Source organism: Haliotis asinina, chromosome 8, assembly GCF_037392515.1.
Source record: "Haliotis asinina isolate JCU_RB_2024 chromosome 8, JCU_Hal_asi_v2, whole genome shotgun sequence".
In the NCBI taxonomy this organism is placed as follows: domain Eukaryota; kingdom Metazoa; phylum Mollusca; class Gastropoda; order Lepetellida; family Haliotidae; genus Haliotis; species Haliotis asinina.
Window position 1 is genome coordinate 62,778,288 of NC_090287.1, and position 14,702 is coordinate 62,792,989.

General features: G+C 38.5%; 1 pseudogene; it reads right to left on the minus strand.

Annotated features, from left to right (window-relative positions):
• Nucleotides 1-868: 868 nt before the first annotated feature.
• LOC137295341 (glutamate receptor ionotropic, kainate 2-like) lies at nt 869-14,241 on the minus strand (annotated as a pseudogene).
• Between the last annotated feature and the right edge of the window lie 461 nt (nt 14,242-14,702).

A 14,702-nucleotide genomic window follows, 5' to 3' on the forward strand; every position in this document is an offset into this window, starting at 1 on the left:
AATATACAGAAAATACACACTCATTACAATGTTGATATTTATCAACAACATAATAAGCTTGAGAACAGAGTCATGTGATTTGTTCCTGCAGCAAAGATTTCAAAAAGGTTTACGACAGATAACTGGAGAACATTTGGTAATATGATGCATTAGTGACAGAAATGAGTGAGTGAGTTAAAATTTAAAGTCACATCTGCAATATTTCAGCCTTATTGTGACTGAAAAAAGTTGTAAATTCTCCAGATATAAACTACATTAAAATCTCTCAACGAAGGACAGTAAAACCAACTAGAATATCACAGTAATTTATAAGTAAAACATAGCTACTGTCTCCAAAATTTGAGCTCCAATGCGGAGCACCAATGCGGACAAGACTATAAGAATGGGCTATTGATCGCCAACAACTGAAGGTAGATCACCTTACTAAGGACCATGGGGACTTACAGTATATTTGCTTCCTGCATTGGCCCTAGCTGGGTTTACACTATTCCTTGGGCTGTTAGCAATTTAGACACAGCTAGCCAAAAACATATAGATATGCTACGATTAAAAACAGTTGTTACATGTGACCTTTTCCCCGGTATTAAACTGACATACCTTTGTGACTAAAGGTTTATTAAAAGCCGAGTCAAATTGTTAGAAGATCCATGTTTCTCATGCACTGGTGATGAAGACGGGCTTACTTAGATCGTAATACAAATATTAGACAATGGCTCTTGAATGCCTATGACTTTATTCCGATGTTATAATGTTATAGATGAGAAGCCGACACACGGACTCTGTGCAACACTGTCTTAAGGCAGGTGTTTGAAGGTATGTCTGGATGGGATAGTTCCTGCGATGAGTTATCAGATACTCTTCTACTCTCTTATTCTTCCTTTGTTATCTTTGTCTGCTGTCTCCATTTATGCATTATTTCGCAAACAAGGATTATAAGCGCCATGGCCACACCCATCCCTGCACCATAGAAGGCGCTCTGCAAGGTTAGTATATCAACTCTCTTCGCCTTGCTACTTGCAGGCGCACATGATTGTTTAGGTTTCCATTCATCCCACCACAGATGCAGGAGACCGCTGTCGTATATTCTCAGTAATCTGCAAACGGGGGTAGAACTTTACTCTTCTTTTCGAGAAGCATGACTTGTGCAAAAGTCTGATAGGGTTTGTGTCCGCATATATATTGGACATCGTCATATTTTGTCGTAGTAGATTGAGCACATTTAGTCATCTTGTTATGGACAGTATTTTAAGATGATAATAATCTCACTGCAAAACATTTTCTACGCCTAGAAAGAACGAATATATTGACTGAGAATCAAAACCTAATTCACTCACTGTTTAGAGATGAATTGTGTGTATGTACTGTGTTTGGGTAGGCCAACGGCGTATCTACTAACATGGAAGCTGCCACGCAACATCTGTACAGTACACCGCCGTGGGTCGCCCCACATCTCCAAAGTAGACTCCTCTGCCAAGTAGACGTACTGGCTCTCGACAACTCGGCGCATGTGCTCGTCTCCATCCAGACTCAACCAATCAGGATCGTTTGCCATCATCTTCTCCACACCGTGCCACACCTTGTCATAGACAGTGGTGTTAGATTCCTGAAAGGTGTAGGTGTAGTATGGAACATTTAACGAAGTCATGATTAAACATTTCAAGAATGTGGCGCATTTAACCTTTACTAGCACCATTACACTTGCACATTAGGATATACTGTCCAGGTCAGAGAGGTTCATGGGTAGCTTGTATTTACATTTCAAGAGGATTCAATTTTTTGTCTAAACATTGTGCTTCCTGCTCAAGCTTCCCTTTACCTTGCATTGTGTCTGGTGGTTTTTCACTGAAAGAAAATCTATTTGAGTCCCTGCAGGTGCCATCTGGGTAGACATGGCTTTGAAAATGTGATGATAACGCTCACTCAATCATCTACGTTAGAAGTGTTACGTGTGACATAATTGAAATATTGCTCCGCTTCCATGACCATGAAACGTCAACGGATGAGTGGACGGTTCGCGGGTTGTCACAGATGTAACAAATAATACAAAAGGTTTAAGAATAAAAAACTCAAAAACAGATATGAACTTGAATTTCTTCGCATCTCAAGGCACATTTTTACTAGTTCTACCCAACTAGCATGCAGGAAACGGTGACAGAACATGTGTTTATGAATCACTACCAAGTTGAGAGGACACATAAGTCCCAAAACATTCAAAGTATATGGGTTTGTAGTATTGTGATCTGCCTTCATTAGTTGGCGATCTATAGCCTGTTTTTACATTGTATTGTCCAGAGTGAATTTAGTCTTAACATTCTACACTAGTTTTAAAGCTAATTGTGATATTCTAGTTGTTTCACTGTCCTTCGTCGACAGGTTTTTCATGCACATATATTCCATTTCCATTTCAGTGTTAAATGTTCTTGTCACGATATGGCTGAAATATTAACTAACTCACTCACTCACTCACTCAAAGTATATGAAAACTTTCCACTGTTTTTAATTGTAGCATATGTGTATGTTTAATTTTTGACTAGATGTGTCAAATTGCTAACAGGCGAAGGGAAGGTGAAAATCCAGCTAGGGCCCAAGCAGGAAGCAAATGTACTGTAAGTCCCCATGGGTCTAATATGGTGATCTACCTTCAGTTGTTGGCGATCTATAGTCTTGTCCGTATTTGAACTCAAGCTTTAGAGAGACACGCTAGTTTTACTTATAAATTTCAGTGAAATGCTACATGTAGTTGGTTTTTACTTTGACATCGATGATACATTTTTATAATTCATATGTGTTTCTGGTGGATTTGCAGCTTGATTTGATATGGCTGAAATATTCCTGATGTCACTTTAAATGTTCACTCACTCACACTATGAATCACTATCAAATACTGATGATGAAATGTGTTCTCTTAAAGGTGAAAGTGGACTGCCCACCGGTTTTCAGTCAACGTAAATATACGCAAGTCACCCGAAATATGGGAGAAGGCATGGCATACGTGAGAATGGTGAATTGCATCTGACATCATTTTTGACACAGGTGCAGTAATTATAAGTATAAGTTGTGCATCAGTGACAGAAGTTATGTCCGATCCAGTTAACAATGTTTGATTTGCACCAGACGTTCCTGACTAAATGCATACATTATTATGACGGGTGAAACCGGATAGATTCAAATTTACGATGACATTTTCCAGTCAGGTCAGAGAGTCTGTCTACCCGATTCCGTTAATGGCCTCTTGCGACAACGTTTACTGACGACCAATAGGAGGCCACAACGTTTACTGATGACCAATTATAACCCGAATTCGAGAACACCTGATGTCATCACTATCCATTAGTGATTCATAAACACGTACTCTGTCATTGTATTGCATAATGTCAATCACTGGATTGTCTGAGAGGCGTTTGTATAGCGACAGTTAATTGTTATCAGCGACATATTGTCATACAAGTTGCATGAATCCAGAGGACAACCCCAATCTGCATTAATGGCACACATTAATTTACAAGAGGCTGCAATGGTACAAAGGCGGAACTATGCTTCAGTGTCATATTAGAATGTCCGATAAACGCAGCCCAATCAATTCGCGCACACACTGACCTGAAAGAGAGTCACCAGTGATGACCCTCCCACAAACCCCCACTTGTACGTGTCCTGCTGCACCATATCACCCAGGCTGGAGAAAGGGGGTTTCTCTCGTCTGTCGGTAAGGAATGCAATAAGATTTCCCTTGTAGGTGGAAGCCAGTATCACTGCGAAAAGCCACCAGCAGGCGAGCACTGTACGTCCGGATCCAGGGCTGGGAATAGATGCTCCTCCTGCATAACAGTGGAAGATGTACTGAACACGATGTACTAGACGACAGAATGTTATACAATGTACTGTATATTAAGTAAAAGTCCATTTGAATAGGTCGTTTGGGTGGTTCCGGTACAATAAGACCTTTAGGGTTCACCACAAGGTCAAGACACATCCTAACGCTCTAGCCAGTCCAAACAATGGAACTTTGCGCTGCATAGCCGAACACGCATGAATGCCTCGAAAAATGTGAAGGCTGCTCAATATACCAGCAGGATCCATTACCGATACTGTTTGAAGAGCTGTGGCCCCGGCAACAAGGGTCCTACCTCCGTATCAACAACATAAGGATATGTACCGAAGATCCAAGTCAGTGAGGAGTCAGGGAGTTTGGATATTGGGATGTCAGCATTACATTTCGCATGTGTTACGAGAGTGTATTTTCTGTAAATTGTATTAATTTATTAATCAAGTGATAATTATTGTTTGGGTCACAGTGTCTAAAGTTTTGAGTGATAATTATTGCGGGTCACATTTCGTATCATATATGTTCAGCGCTTTTCGTACGTTTTCAGCAGGCTTTAACATAGCGCTTTAGAGTTACCTCCCTTTGAGTATATGTTTCAATCAGTAGAGCGTACTTCCGGGAGGCTACTAGAAGATTCTACGTTGATGGCGATGACTTTGCATATGAAGACTGGTTGTTGTGTTGACGGACACATACAGATTAACTGGAGTACATAAATCTGCCTGTCTCCGTCAACGCTTGACCTACATCACCGCTCGCTGTGTGGCTGATTATTTATAGAAAGATGTCATACAGCTGGAATATTGCGTTTTTAGTGCGGCTTAAACACCCAACCTGCAAAACAATCATTGACAGCATGCAGCCCTGAACTCCAGAATGCGTATTGGTACATCTACATTTGACAAGTGTATTCTGTCAGTCCAACACATTTCATATCATTTTGAAACATGATTGAATAATGCTGATTTACCGTTCGCCATGAGAGCTCCGACATGATACCAAAATATGTCTGAATATCGGGTCCGCATGTCCGAAGGTCTGTCGCCCGTCCATGCCCAGACCGGTGTCACTTCTATCAGGAAGAGGATGACAGTGGTGAAGATGAGTGAGACGAGGATACAAATGAGAACCTCGTAGCGGAACAGGGAGAGAAGTGTCAACCATTTATTGGTGTTGGGGTCCTGTTTACTAAGAATAAGTGCAAAGTTCGTGTAGAAGTATGGCACTGTGAAATCGATGACTGCCGCCCTACTGTGAGTCATAGTCAACGGTGCCACAACCATGTCAGCATTCTGGAAGTAGGGAAATATAAACGTTTCAACTTCCCTTAATGCGCCGGTCGTAGGTTTCGGTTATATTAGCAGTCCGTGCACATTTCAGTTTTAGAGTTGCTACTTACAACTCCCTTCATCATATCATAAGGAAGAAATCTATTGACATTACAGTGCGTGTATTGATTCGTTTAAACAATTAAATACGATATTTTGAATTACGAATTTTCCAGCAAAGTAACGACCCAAAACACAGTGCTGGCTACACAAAACAGTGGTTGACGGACTAAAATGTTCCGGTTTTATACTGGCACAGCTACAGTCTAGATCTGAGAATGTGTGGGGATTAATGAAGAAGGACATAATAAACCCAAAAAGACACAGAAACATTAAGGATATGATGAAAGAAGTGCTTGAATATTGGGATTTCGTGCAAAGTTATATCGGTCGTGTATTGCAGGGCAAGGAGGTCTCACAAAGTGTTGAAAAGACACTTGGATTGGAAGAGATCCATATCTCAACCTATCCGTTTAAGTAAAACTTCTATAGTTTTTGTACATGATCTACACGTGTCAAACCAACTTTCTCAGTAATTTCTGGGAGTACTATATGTTTGATGTACTCGGTGATAACAATATTCTCTACCACAATGGAGGGATGCTGTGCAAACAATTCATGTCAGCACACTGAACAATCTCTTAATGTAACTGCATATTATAACTGTAACATACCCCGCTGACAAGCAACTTCACCAGCCCCGTCCAACTGCCGTTCAGTATCCGACTCCACTCTCTGTCCTCTGGTTCTACCAGTTTGTAGCTAACAAACACGGGCATAGTTGAGTCACCACAAAATCAGTGGATGTAAACTTTTTTATGGTAAGAGTTATTTTAGTGGCAATAATACTGTGATTTTGCAAAAATACACATTTCATTATAGTATAAACATATAAACACGCACACACAAAAACATAAACGCGAACGCACATACATATTGCACACTGAAACCTGAAATTGAGTTGTTTCGCCAGTTCCTGCAACAGCTGGATGCAAAGACCGTCGAACCTGACAGAACCGTTCTCCACCCTCTTGATCACAAATGGCGGCCACTGTGACAGGCAAAAAGCTTATGTTCACTGCTTCGGTTATGTCATGTTCTCCTTCTTATCCAATGGACCTAAACAGTTTTCTATTTCTTCTCCAAAACACATGTTGGCAACAACACGTTTAATAAATAAAAATGAATGTAGTTTGACATTTTCAAAGTAGCTGATCAAAATAAAACAACAGTCTTTTATAAAACGTCCCCCTTGTCATTCATCAGAGCCGATTAAATTAGGTTGAAAACTATACCCGTTTACTGTCCTGCTTTTCCTATTGCACATCCACTGTGCAGTAAAAGATTAATCCACTATTTCATATCGTTATTTAGGATAGACATTGTGGTAGAAATAGTTGTTGTGATTGTCAGTGGTAGATAATGGTTCGTAATATATCGCGAGAGGACATGATTAATGCATTTAATATGACAACTGACGTCAGAGACACTGGTGCGGATGGTGTATCGTTACATGAAAGTGTAAATTAAACGGAAAATCACACTTAGCGTACCCATTCTCGATTAAAGATTCCGTGAAACAGCTTGCAGTTTATTAACACCAAATAACACAATAATAGTTCTATAATATAATTATATGAATAGAGGAACGAAATTCAGTGAAGGCACCATGCATTCAAGAGTTCCATGACCCCCCAGCAGCACAATTTGATGCTTCCAGCCTATCAAGTTTTTAAGCAAGAAATCCTGCAAAAATGACCCACTTAGGCTAAATAAAAAATGAAATGTTTCTCGGGCATCGGCGTCACTTTTGTTTGTGCCCGTAATAAGTTTTTATTGCCATTTAAAATAAATAATTTTGACTTGGCCGCGTAACCATCATCCATTTGTATGTGGGGGTGAGCTGTCTAAGGCCCCAGGCTAATAATCCAGACAGCTTGGAAGTGTCGGGATCGAGCCCACCTGTGAAGAGTGTAAACCATCTTGGAGTCAAGTATGTGTGCAAAGTCTTTCGTTGTTGTCACACCCCCTTGTGTATAGTACACACCCCTGTGCACTTAAAAGAACCCACGAATCCGTTGGTATATGACCAGATGGTGGCCACATAAAGACATGCAAACCCCAAGTTGCGGGTACTGCAACGTGCAGTAAACTTGGGCGAAGTACTGTGACTATGTGTCTCACTCCACCCAGTTTTGAACTGGTACCTCGTAAGGATGAGCAAATCACATTACTCTCAGTGCTTAGTTGGCAGAACGAGTTGAGATTGAAAATACGATGTGCAGTTGTGATCGGGGGAAAAACAAAGCGTCTTTGAGTTGAGTTGGATATTGGCGCTATACAAATGTTCGTATACTAATATAACAGCTATAAGAATGAATGTCTGGAAGAACGAGTGTGACTGAATCTACAGCTCATGAACACGTTCAAAACATCCTAAGATGTATTTCTGAGAAAGAAAATAAAAATGTGCTCCTCCCTCGTCACTGTTTTTCGGTAAGAATATTCAAAAATAGTCCTACGGCCCTAGTCACTTTTGAAAAAGTGCCCCAGAAACGTTAATTGTTTTATTCAGCCTTATCAGTTTTGAAAGTCTTGACAGCTTTTGAGATTGTCCTAAACAGCGTTCTAAATATTACGAATGCTTCAACCATTCTCTGACAATCACGAACACCCATCCGCCAAGTGTGACATATAACAACCAGCCCCGATAAGTAACGGCAATATTAAAAAAATACGAAATGCAATTTAAACACCTCCAGAGTTCCGACAAATAACGTTCGGTTGTGAAATCCGTATTCACTCCCAGGATAGAGTTGATGCCTGACTTCCAAAGAGTGATCTCTCCCAATATCGCCAACGGTTTCAATATCGTTTCCTGCATGACTTGGTCTGAGAACTTGAAGTTTTGCTTGAATGGAAGATTCACTTGTGACTGCATTCTGCAAAAATATATCGCGTCCGTTTATGAATACGATTGAGATTTGTACACGTTTGTCCCTTGTGACAAGTGTATCAGAACAGATAAATTACAACTACTTTAGCTAACCAATGTGGGTGTATGACGGAGAATGTAAGATAAGTCTTGTCTAATCAATGTTGTAAAATACATATCATCAGTTGAGTACGAAAGCATAAAAAACATTCAATAGTATTGTTTGTCTTCCTTTTGTTTGCCACTTAAGTGCCAGTGCGGTTCATTTATACACAGATTATTAAAAACTAGAGATCGATATTTTCATTTGGAATCAAGCATGACGTAATCTGTGCGAAGACATCACCAGAGAAGCATGCTTTCCTGGGCTCCTCCTAATGAATGGGCTCGTTTTACATACAACACAACCTCATTGCCAAACACATGGGTTAGGCACTACAATGATAAAGTTCACAGCAATCGCTGAAGTTAATATTAAATCGTAGAGCATTTGGGTGATAGTTAGCTTAAACTGATGAGATGTAATCATTCTGAACAGAGTTATGTTTAGGCCTTGGATACTGAAAATAGATACCTTCTGTATCCATTCTGGACTGTCAGCCGCCTGCACTGTTATATTATTATTATTAATAGCGTCTTCATGGTTATCTCTAGGTTCTGTAAATACGACATAATCTCAAATGCATCACCATTGTAACGATGGGTACATTGTAATGTAATAATTCACATACACATACTGTTGACGCGCGGTAATTTTCCCAAAGGTTTCAAAGGTTTGCAGCCTAAATCTTTGCAGCCCTGATGGTTAGTCCTCACCTCTCTAAGATATACTCAAGACCAATATGTCCTTACCAATGGTGAACAATACCTCGAACATGGCATGAACTCCAGAAAAACAACACCATCAGTTTTGAATGGCTCACGACTGCGTGCAATGTCCAAGACACTTCCAGTTGAAGGTACCATTAGCCAATGAGAGTACCCAGTTGAACTCGTCACTGACGTGTTTGATTCCAACCAGTGAGCCTGACAATAAAATAGTTTGCACATCGTACAATGTGTACATTACTAATTTTCTTTGTAAGTCGGTTTCCATCATCTTTCATCATTTTAACAAACGCAGCATGCCACACAGCAAGTGCTAAGTTTCAAACATTGACATTATAGACAGTTTGTACAGTTTTTGTAAAATTCGTATTCCCGACATTATATTTTGTACACTTTTTCAATATTTTCCACAAGTGCCAACCAGGTATTGCTAGGAAATTAAAATCAATTTCCACTTAATGCAGTCGATGTTACGATCATTGAAAACGTATGTTCGTTTTGTATTTGTATAATAGCCAGATGAAGTGGAAACTAATTTTATCTGAAAAAAAATCCAACACTGTTGGTTTTTTTGTTTGTTTTTTTTGTGTGCTTCAAACAAGATTGAAAACGAATGTACTACCTGACTGAGGAGTTTCTCTATACAGTGGGATGGGCACATCACAAGAAAGTTGAGGTCCTCCTTGGGAAGCAGCTGGAAAAGTCTTGCTAGGTGAACACTTTCAACCGGATTGTTTTGACCATCTATCACGTACATCAGTAACTTGGTCGAAGCCTGTCTTTCTCCAGATAGCGCAGTCAAAACTGTAAACACGTCATTCCAAAAGATACAACTTTATTCGCCGATATCTCACTCATTTTCTAATGGAATGTTCACTTATTTGTCCGAAGGTTCATATGTGGAATAGTCGTGCGGATGACACACCCAAATTGGCCGAATCGTTCACTTTGTGATACAAGCACCACAGGCTCCTTGTTCAGAAAAATAACGTTGGCCAATACAAAATCCAAAATGGCCGCCACTGGCTATATAAACATAATTATTATCTTTTTCTTTTTTGACTATCAGTTTGGGCTAATGTATGGCTAATTCTCTGCATAAAAGCTAATGGCTGTGGGGATGGTGTCCAGCTGGGGTACATGCAGGTAGAAAAAGTATTGTAAATCCCCACTGTCCGTAGTGTGGTGATCTACCTTCAGTTGTTGGCAATCTATATCCCTTTTTGTATTGTATTGACCTTTTTAGTTAAATTGTTTTAGATGTAACTACTTGTTTTACATTCCTCTCTCTAATATTCTAGTTAGTTTTACCGTCCTTCGTTGACAGGGTTTTACAATGTGCCATTAATTTATGTTTTTGCAATTAATCACGGTATGGCTGAAATATTACCGATGTGACGATACATTTTAACTCACTCACAATAATTTTGCCTTTTTCATTGAACACACTTTAGTCTTCTAAATGATATTCTTGTATTAAGTGATCATGATCTGATAATCAAAGTTTTGGAATGAAAAATGACACCCATCTTACTTTTGTAAAATTTGGCTTGGAAATAATATCTCTGTTCTTTTGGCATAGCCAGCCTTGTGTATGTGATCAACATGAAAACCAACAACCATGTCTGAGACAAAAAAGTCGAAATCTGGTTGACAATTGTTGTATTTTTCCTCATTTAACATCTGTTTATTATATAATGTGACGGCCATCTTGGATTTTCATCTGCCATATGGATGTTTTCTAAACTGTTACAGTCCATGCAGGTGGCAAAGGTACTGTAAGTTCCCATGGTCCCCAGTATGGTGATCTACCCCCTATAGCCAGGTCTTGTATTGTACAGTCCAAATAGTGCTGTTAGTTTTAACTTGCCACACTAGTTTAAAATCTGCGATATTCTATTTGTTTTACTGTCCTTCGTCGATAGGTTTTATAATATACATATATTCTTTTTCAGTGTTATCTGTTCTCGTCACGATATAGCTGAAATATGGCCGATGTGCGTCAAATATTTACATACTCACTGACCAATTACATCATCCAACCTAGAGGTGTCATGATTAGAGTCAAATACTGAGACTACTTTTGATTCTGTTATATTTAGATATCAAAATACAAGAAATATTATCAAACCTTTGCCGTTGTCGGAAAACTGGTGGACAGCTTGGATTTGAGGAGCAATCATATTAGCTACATAGCACAAACAATATATTAAATAACAGGGTGAGAGACAAATACGTTGAAGGATTCTGTTTTGGGGAGCTGAAACAAAGATAGTGTAATGTAAATGGCGGCCATTTTGTAATTTTGATTTACCAAAGTTATTTTTTCTGCAAGTGTACCAAAGTCAACATTTATGCAAATTGTTTTGCTTGTGTCATAAAGTGAACGATTTTTATATGCCCCACTAGAAGTCTTTAAACTTTCATTTATCGGGCTATGCTATTTAATCGTTGTCATCGGGGTTTTGTTTACCATGGAGTGCTCTATTACCTACCTTGGTAAGATGAAGTTATAACAACGAACGTCTTCCACTTCACATGGTTGACTATTGAGGCGATGCCTCTCATAACGTCTTCCATGGAATCGGGTGTGATGAAGGCATCAAAGTAGGACTGCTTTGTACTTGTGACGTTGAACCCTGAATGCATGTATATTGCATAGTTTGAGAGGAACATGGGGCAGGTCAAGGAACAAAGGCTGACGTTGCGGTCTCCTCTGTTGGTGGAGAGACTGGGTTGATGCTGACAGGAAGAGAGCAATGCCAGGACCCTCGTATCATCATGTGCCGATCTGACTGAAAGGTGAATCGGCATTGCTAGAAGTTTGTCACAAGAAAGGATGTAAAATAAACTAGTACGTACTCCTCAGAAGCATTTCCAGACTTCCGTGAGTCGTAGATCATAGTTATCACTAATAACTGGAAATCTTCTTTATATGTTTAATAATTACCTCTTGTACAGTTCCAATACTTTAGCATGTGTGTGTCAGTAATCATAAAAGGGCCACAGCCAGAGTGTCTGCTGTTTCGATGTTCTGTAAAAACAGATTCATTGGGTGATTACATGAAAAAAGAAGATCAAAATAACGTGTAAAAATCACAAAATTAATGTATTTCACAGGGTGTTCATGAAAAGCTTTAACGTGCATTTTTTAACAAAACAAATGGTTCGTTCTCTCTTACAGGTGTTTGTAGTCGTGATGAAATTACCGTCTGTTTCACTGTTTAATACTGTAATTAATATGTTTCTGTAGTTTTTAGAATCCAGAAAAATAAAATTGTTAAGGAACGAATGATATTTTTAGACTTTGCTGTTCGATCAAATGGGGAACCCGGCACGCACACAATTTGCAGGAAGAAAATATACGTTTCTGCCTGTCGCTGCACAACATCACGGTCTAGAAACCTCTAAACCAGTGACAGGAGAGTCTTGTAATATTGACCTGTAAGATGTATTTTATCGGACAGCGTAGGGAAGAAACATTAACTGTTCGCCACGCAGCAAATTGCTCCTGAGCAGATAGCAGCCAAGTAATGACCATTAACTCATTGTTAACTGACTCATTTCTGTGCTACACAACAGGATGTGGGAATGTCTTACATGTCTTGATGTTCAGCGAGATATCTGGTTAAAAAAGCATCTTATTACCTTATTGAAACCAGTAGTCATTCATCGTAAATTGTTTGAAGATATATTTCTTTTTATTTTGCATAACTGTATATCTGCCATGCCTTCTTCATATTTCATAACAATGCAATATAATAATGAACTCCCATGTCCATATGCCAACAATATGGCTCAATCATACCTTTAAAAACCCGAACCACTTTATCAGACACCGGGCCAACAAAGGAATTGCAACTATTAAGAACCTGTATAATGATTAAGGTCTGGTTTCTTATGAAGATTTGAGAAATACATATGGGATCAGGGGTACATATTTTGATGAATGTATTCTATATATTTTACGAGAGTCATGGAAAAAGACCTTTAAGGCTACAAATATATGTATGCAAATGAACTCAATATAAACACTCTACAAAGGGATTTCAGCTAAAGGTTCAAGAACGTTTTCTGATAAATTGCTATCTGATGGTATTTTATCACATAGTTGTCATAAATGGGAAAATATATTCAAAGATATTGATTTTGAATGGCCCTTGATCTTTAGTCTATGTAGGAAAAATGTAAACATAGATTTTCAATATAAAATTGTGCATGGAATTATCTATACTGAAAGAGAACTTTTCAAGATGAAATTGGTTGACAATTTTATATGTACTTTCTGTAACGAAGAGGATGAAAACATTTGGCATATATATTGGGAATGTGAGGAAGCAAAACAAATTTGGAATGAACTTCAAATCTGGATTAATCAAAACATACAGGAACTGCAATTGACAAACTTTCACGTTTGGTTTGGTACTGTAAATGATAACCCACTACTTCTCACTTTCTACTAAATGATACATCTATATTTGCACCCTCCGAAAAATAATACCCAACTTAGAAAACTTTATAAAGATTTTAAAAGACGTGTTCATGATGGAAAAATATATTTCCAAAAGTAACAATGTGTGCGATAAATTCAAAACAATGGTCTCCTCTATTCGCACTATTTGATTTAAAATGACTAATGTTAACCGCTGAACTACTATGTGAAATATACCTACATACATATTTAATATTTCATTTAATATTGTGTTGATGAGAACAATAAAAAAACATAAAAAACTCCCATGTCCATCAATAGTAGAAACATGGTATTATGTTTTTTGCATATTATAATACATACAGCAAAGAGGGTTGTGGCGATCGTGACACGTGCTGTGTTTTTATTACATAGGTCGATCGATTGATAGGTAGATAGGGAAGAACAAGGGTGGTTAGATGTATTGTCTTGCATTGTTCATTTTAGGGTGGCATTGTCCTGATTTTTTTCCAGTTCAATCAAGAACACAGAAAATGATTCCGAAAGGAGAGGTACAGATTTTATTGCTATGGCGTTATGTTTAAACTGCATTTGTACTTTGCCAGAAGTATTTGACATTGGAATTCAGTTGTTTACTCTAGCCTTAACAGTTTTGACAGACAAACGTGTGTAATATTCATGATGCCATTTCAGAGCTGTGCTGACGGCAGTTTTAAGAATCAATGTCAGCATTTGCAAATACACAATATGCGTGAATATATTTACTAATATAATATAATAGAAAATGCTATATTATTAAACAATATAACAGTCACTCACCTATAGGCATTGTCCATACATGCAAGGATGTGCAAACTGTAAAGATGAACATCTGCAAGATACAAATTCCATACATCGTACGTCTGTTACAGAGGTTGCGTGTGTCTGGAAGAAGACTGAGTGATTTTGAATAAACTGACATCATAAATGAAGAGTGGAGGTGATCAATATTCAAATCCAGCTGTCACTTGGGTTGCTATCATTGATCCTGTGCATGAATATCAGAACTGATAATAAATCCTGTCAGTATATTTGCTATTCAAACAAGCAATTACAGACCATGTCAGTTTCGTCTTATTCTTTAATATCATGTTTGGTAAGCTCAAACAGACAACTGCCGAAGATTTTCTTGCAAATCGATCTGCAGCTTCTTCGTTTGTCTCACACACAGAGAGGGCACTAAGTCGATCAGCATGTTGGGGTTGATGTATTCTGGGTGATTCGGCGTGTCCTCTAGTTTATCACAGAAGTGAACATTGGTCATTTCATTGTAGTATATGTGCCCATGCCATCAATTATTACGTCAACATATTCATC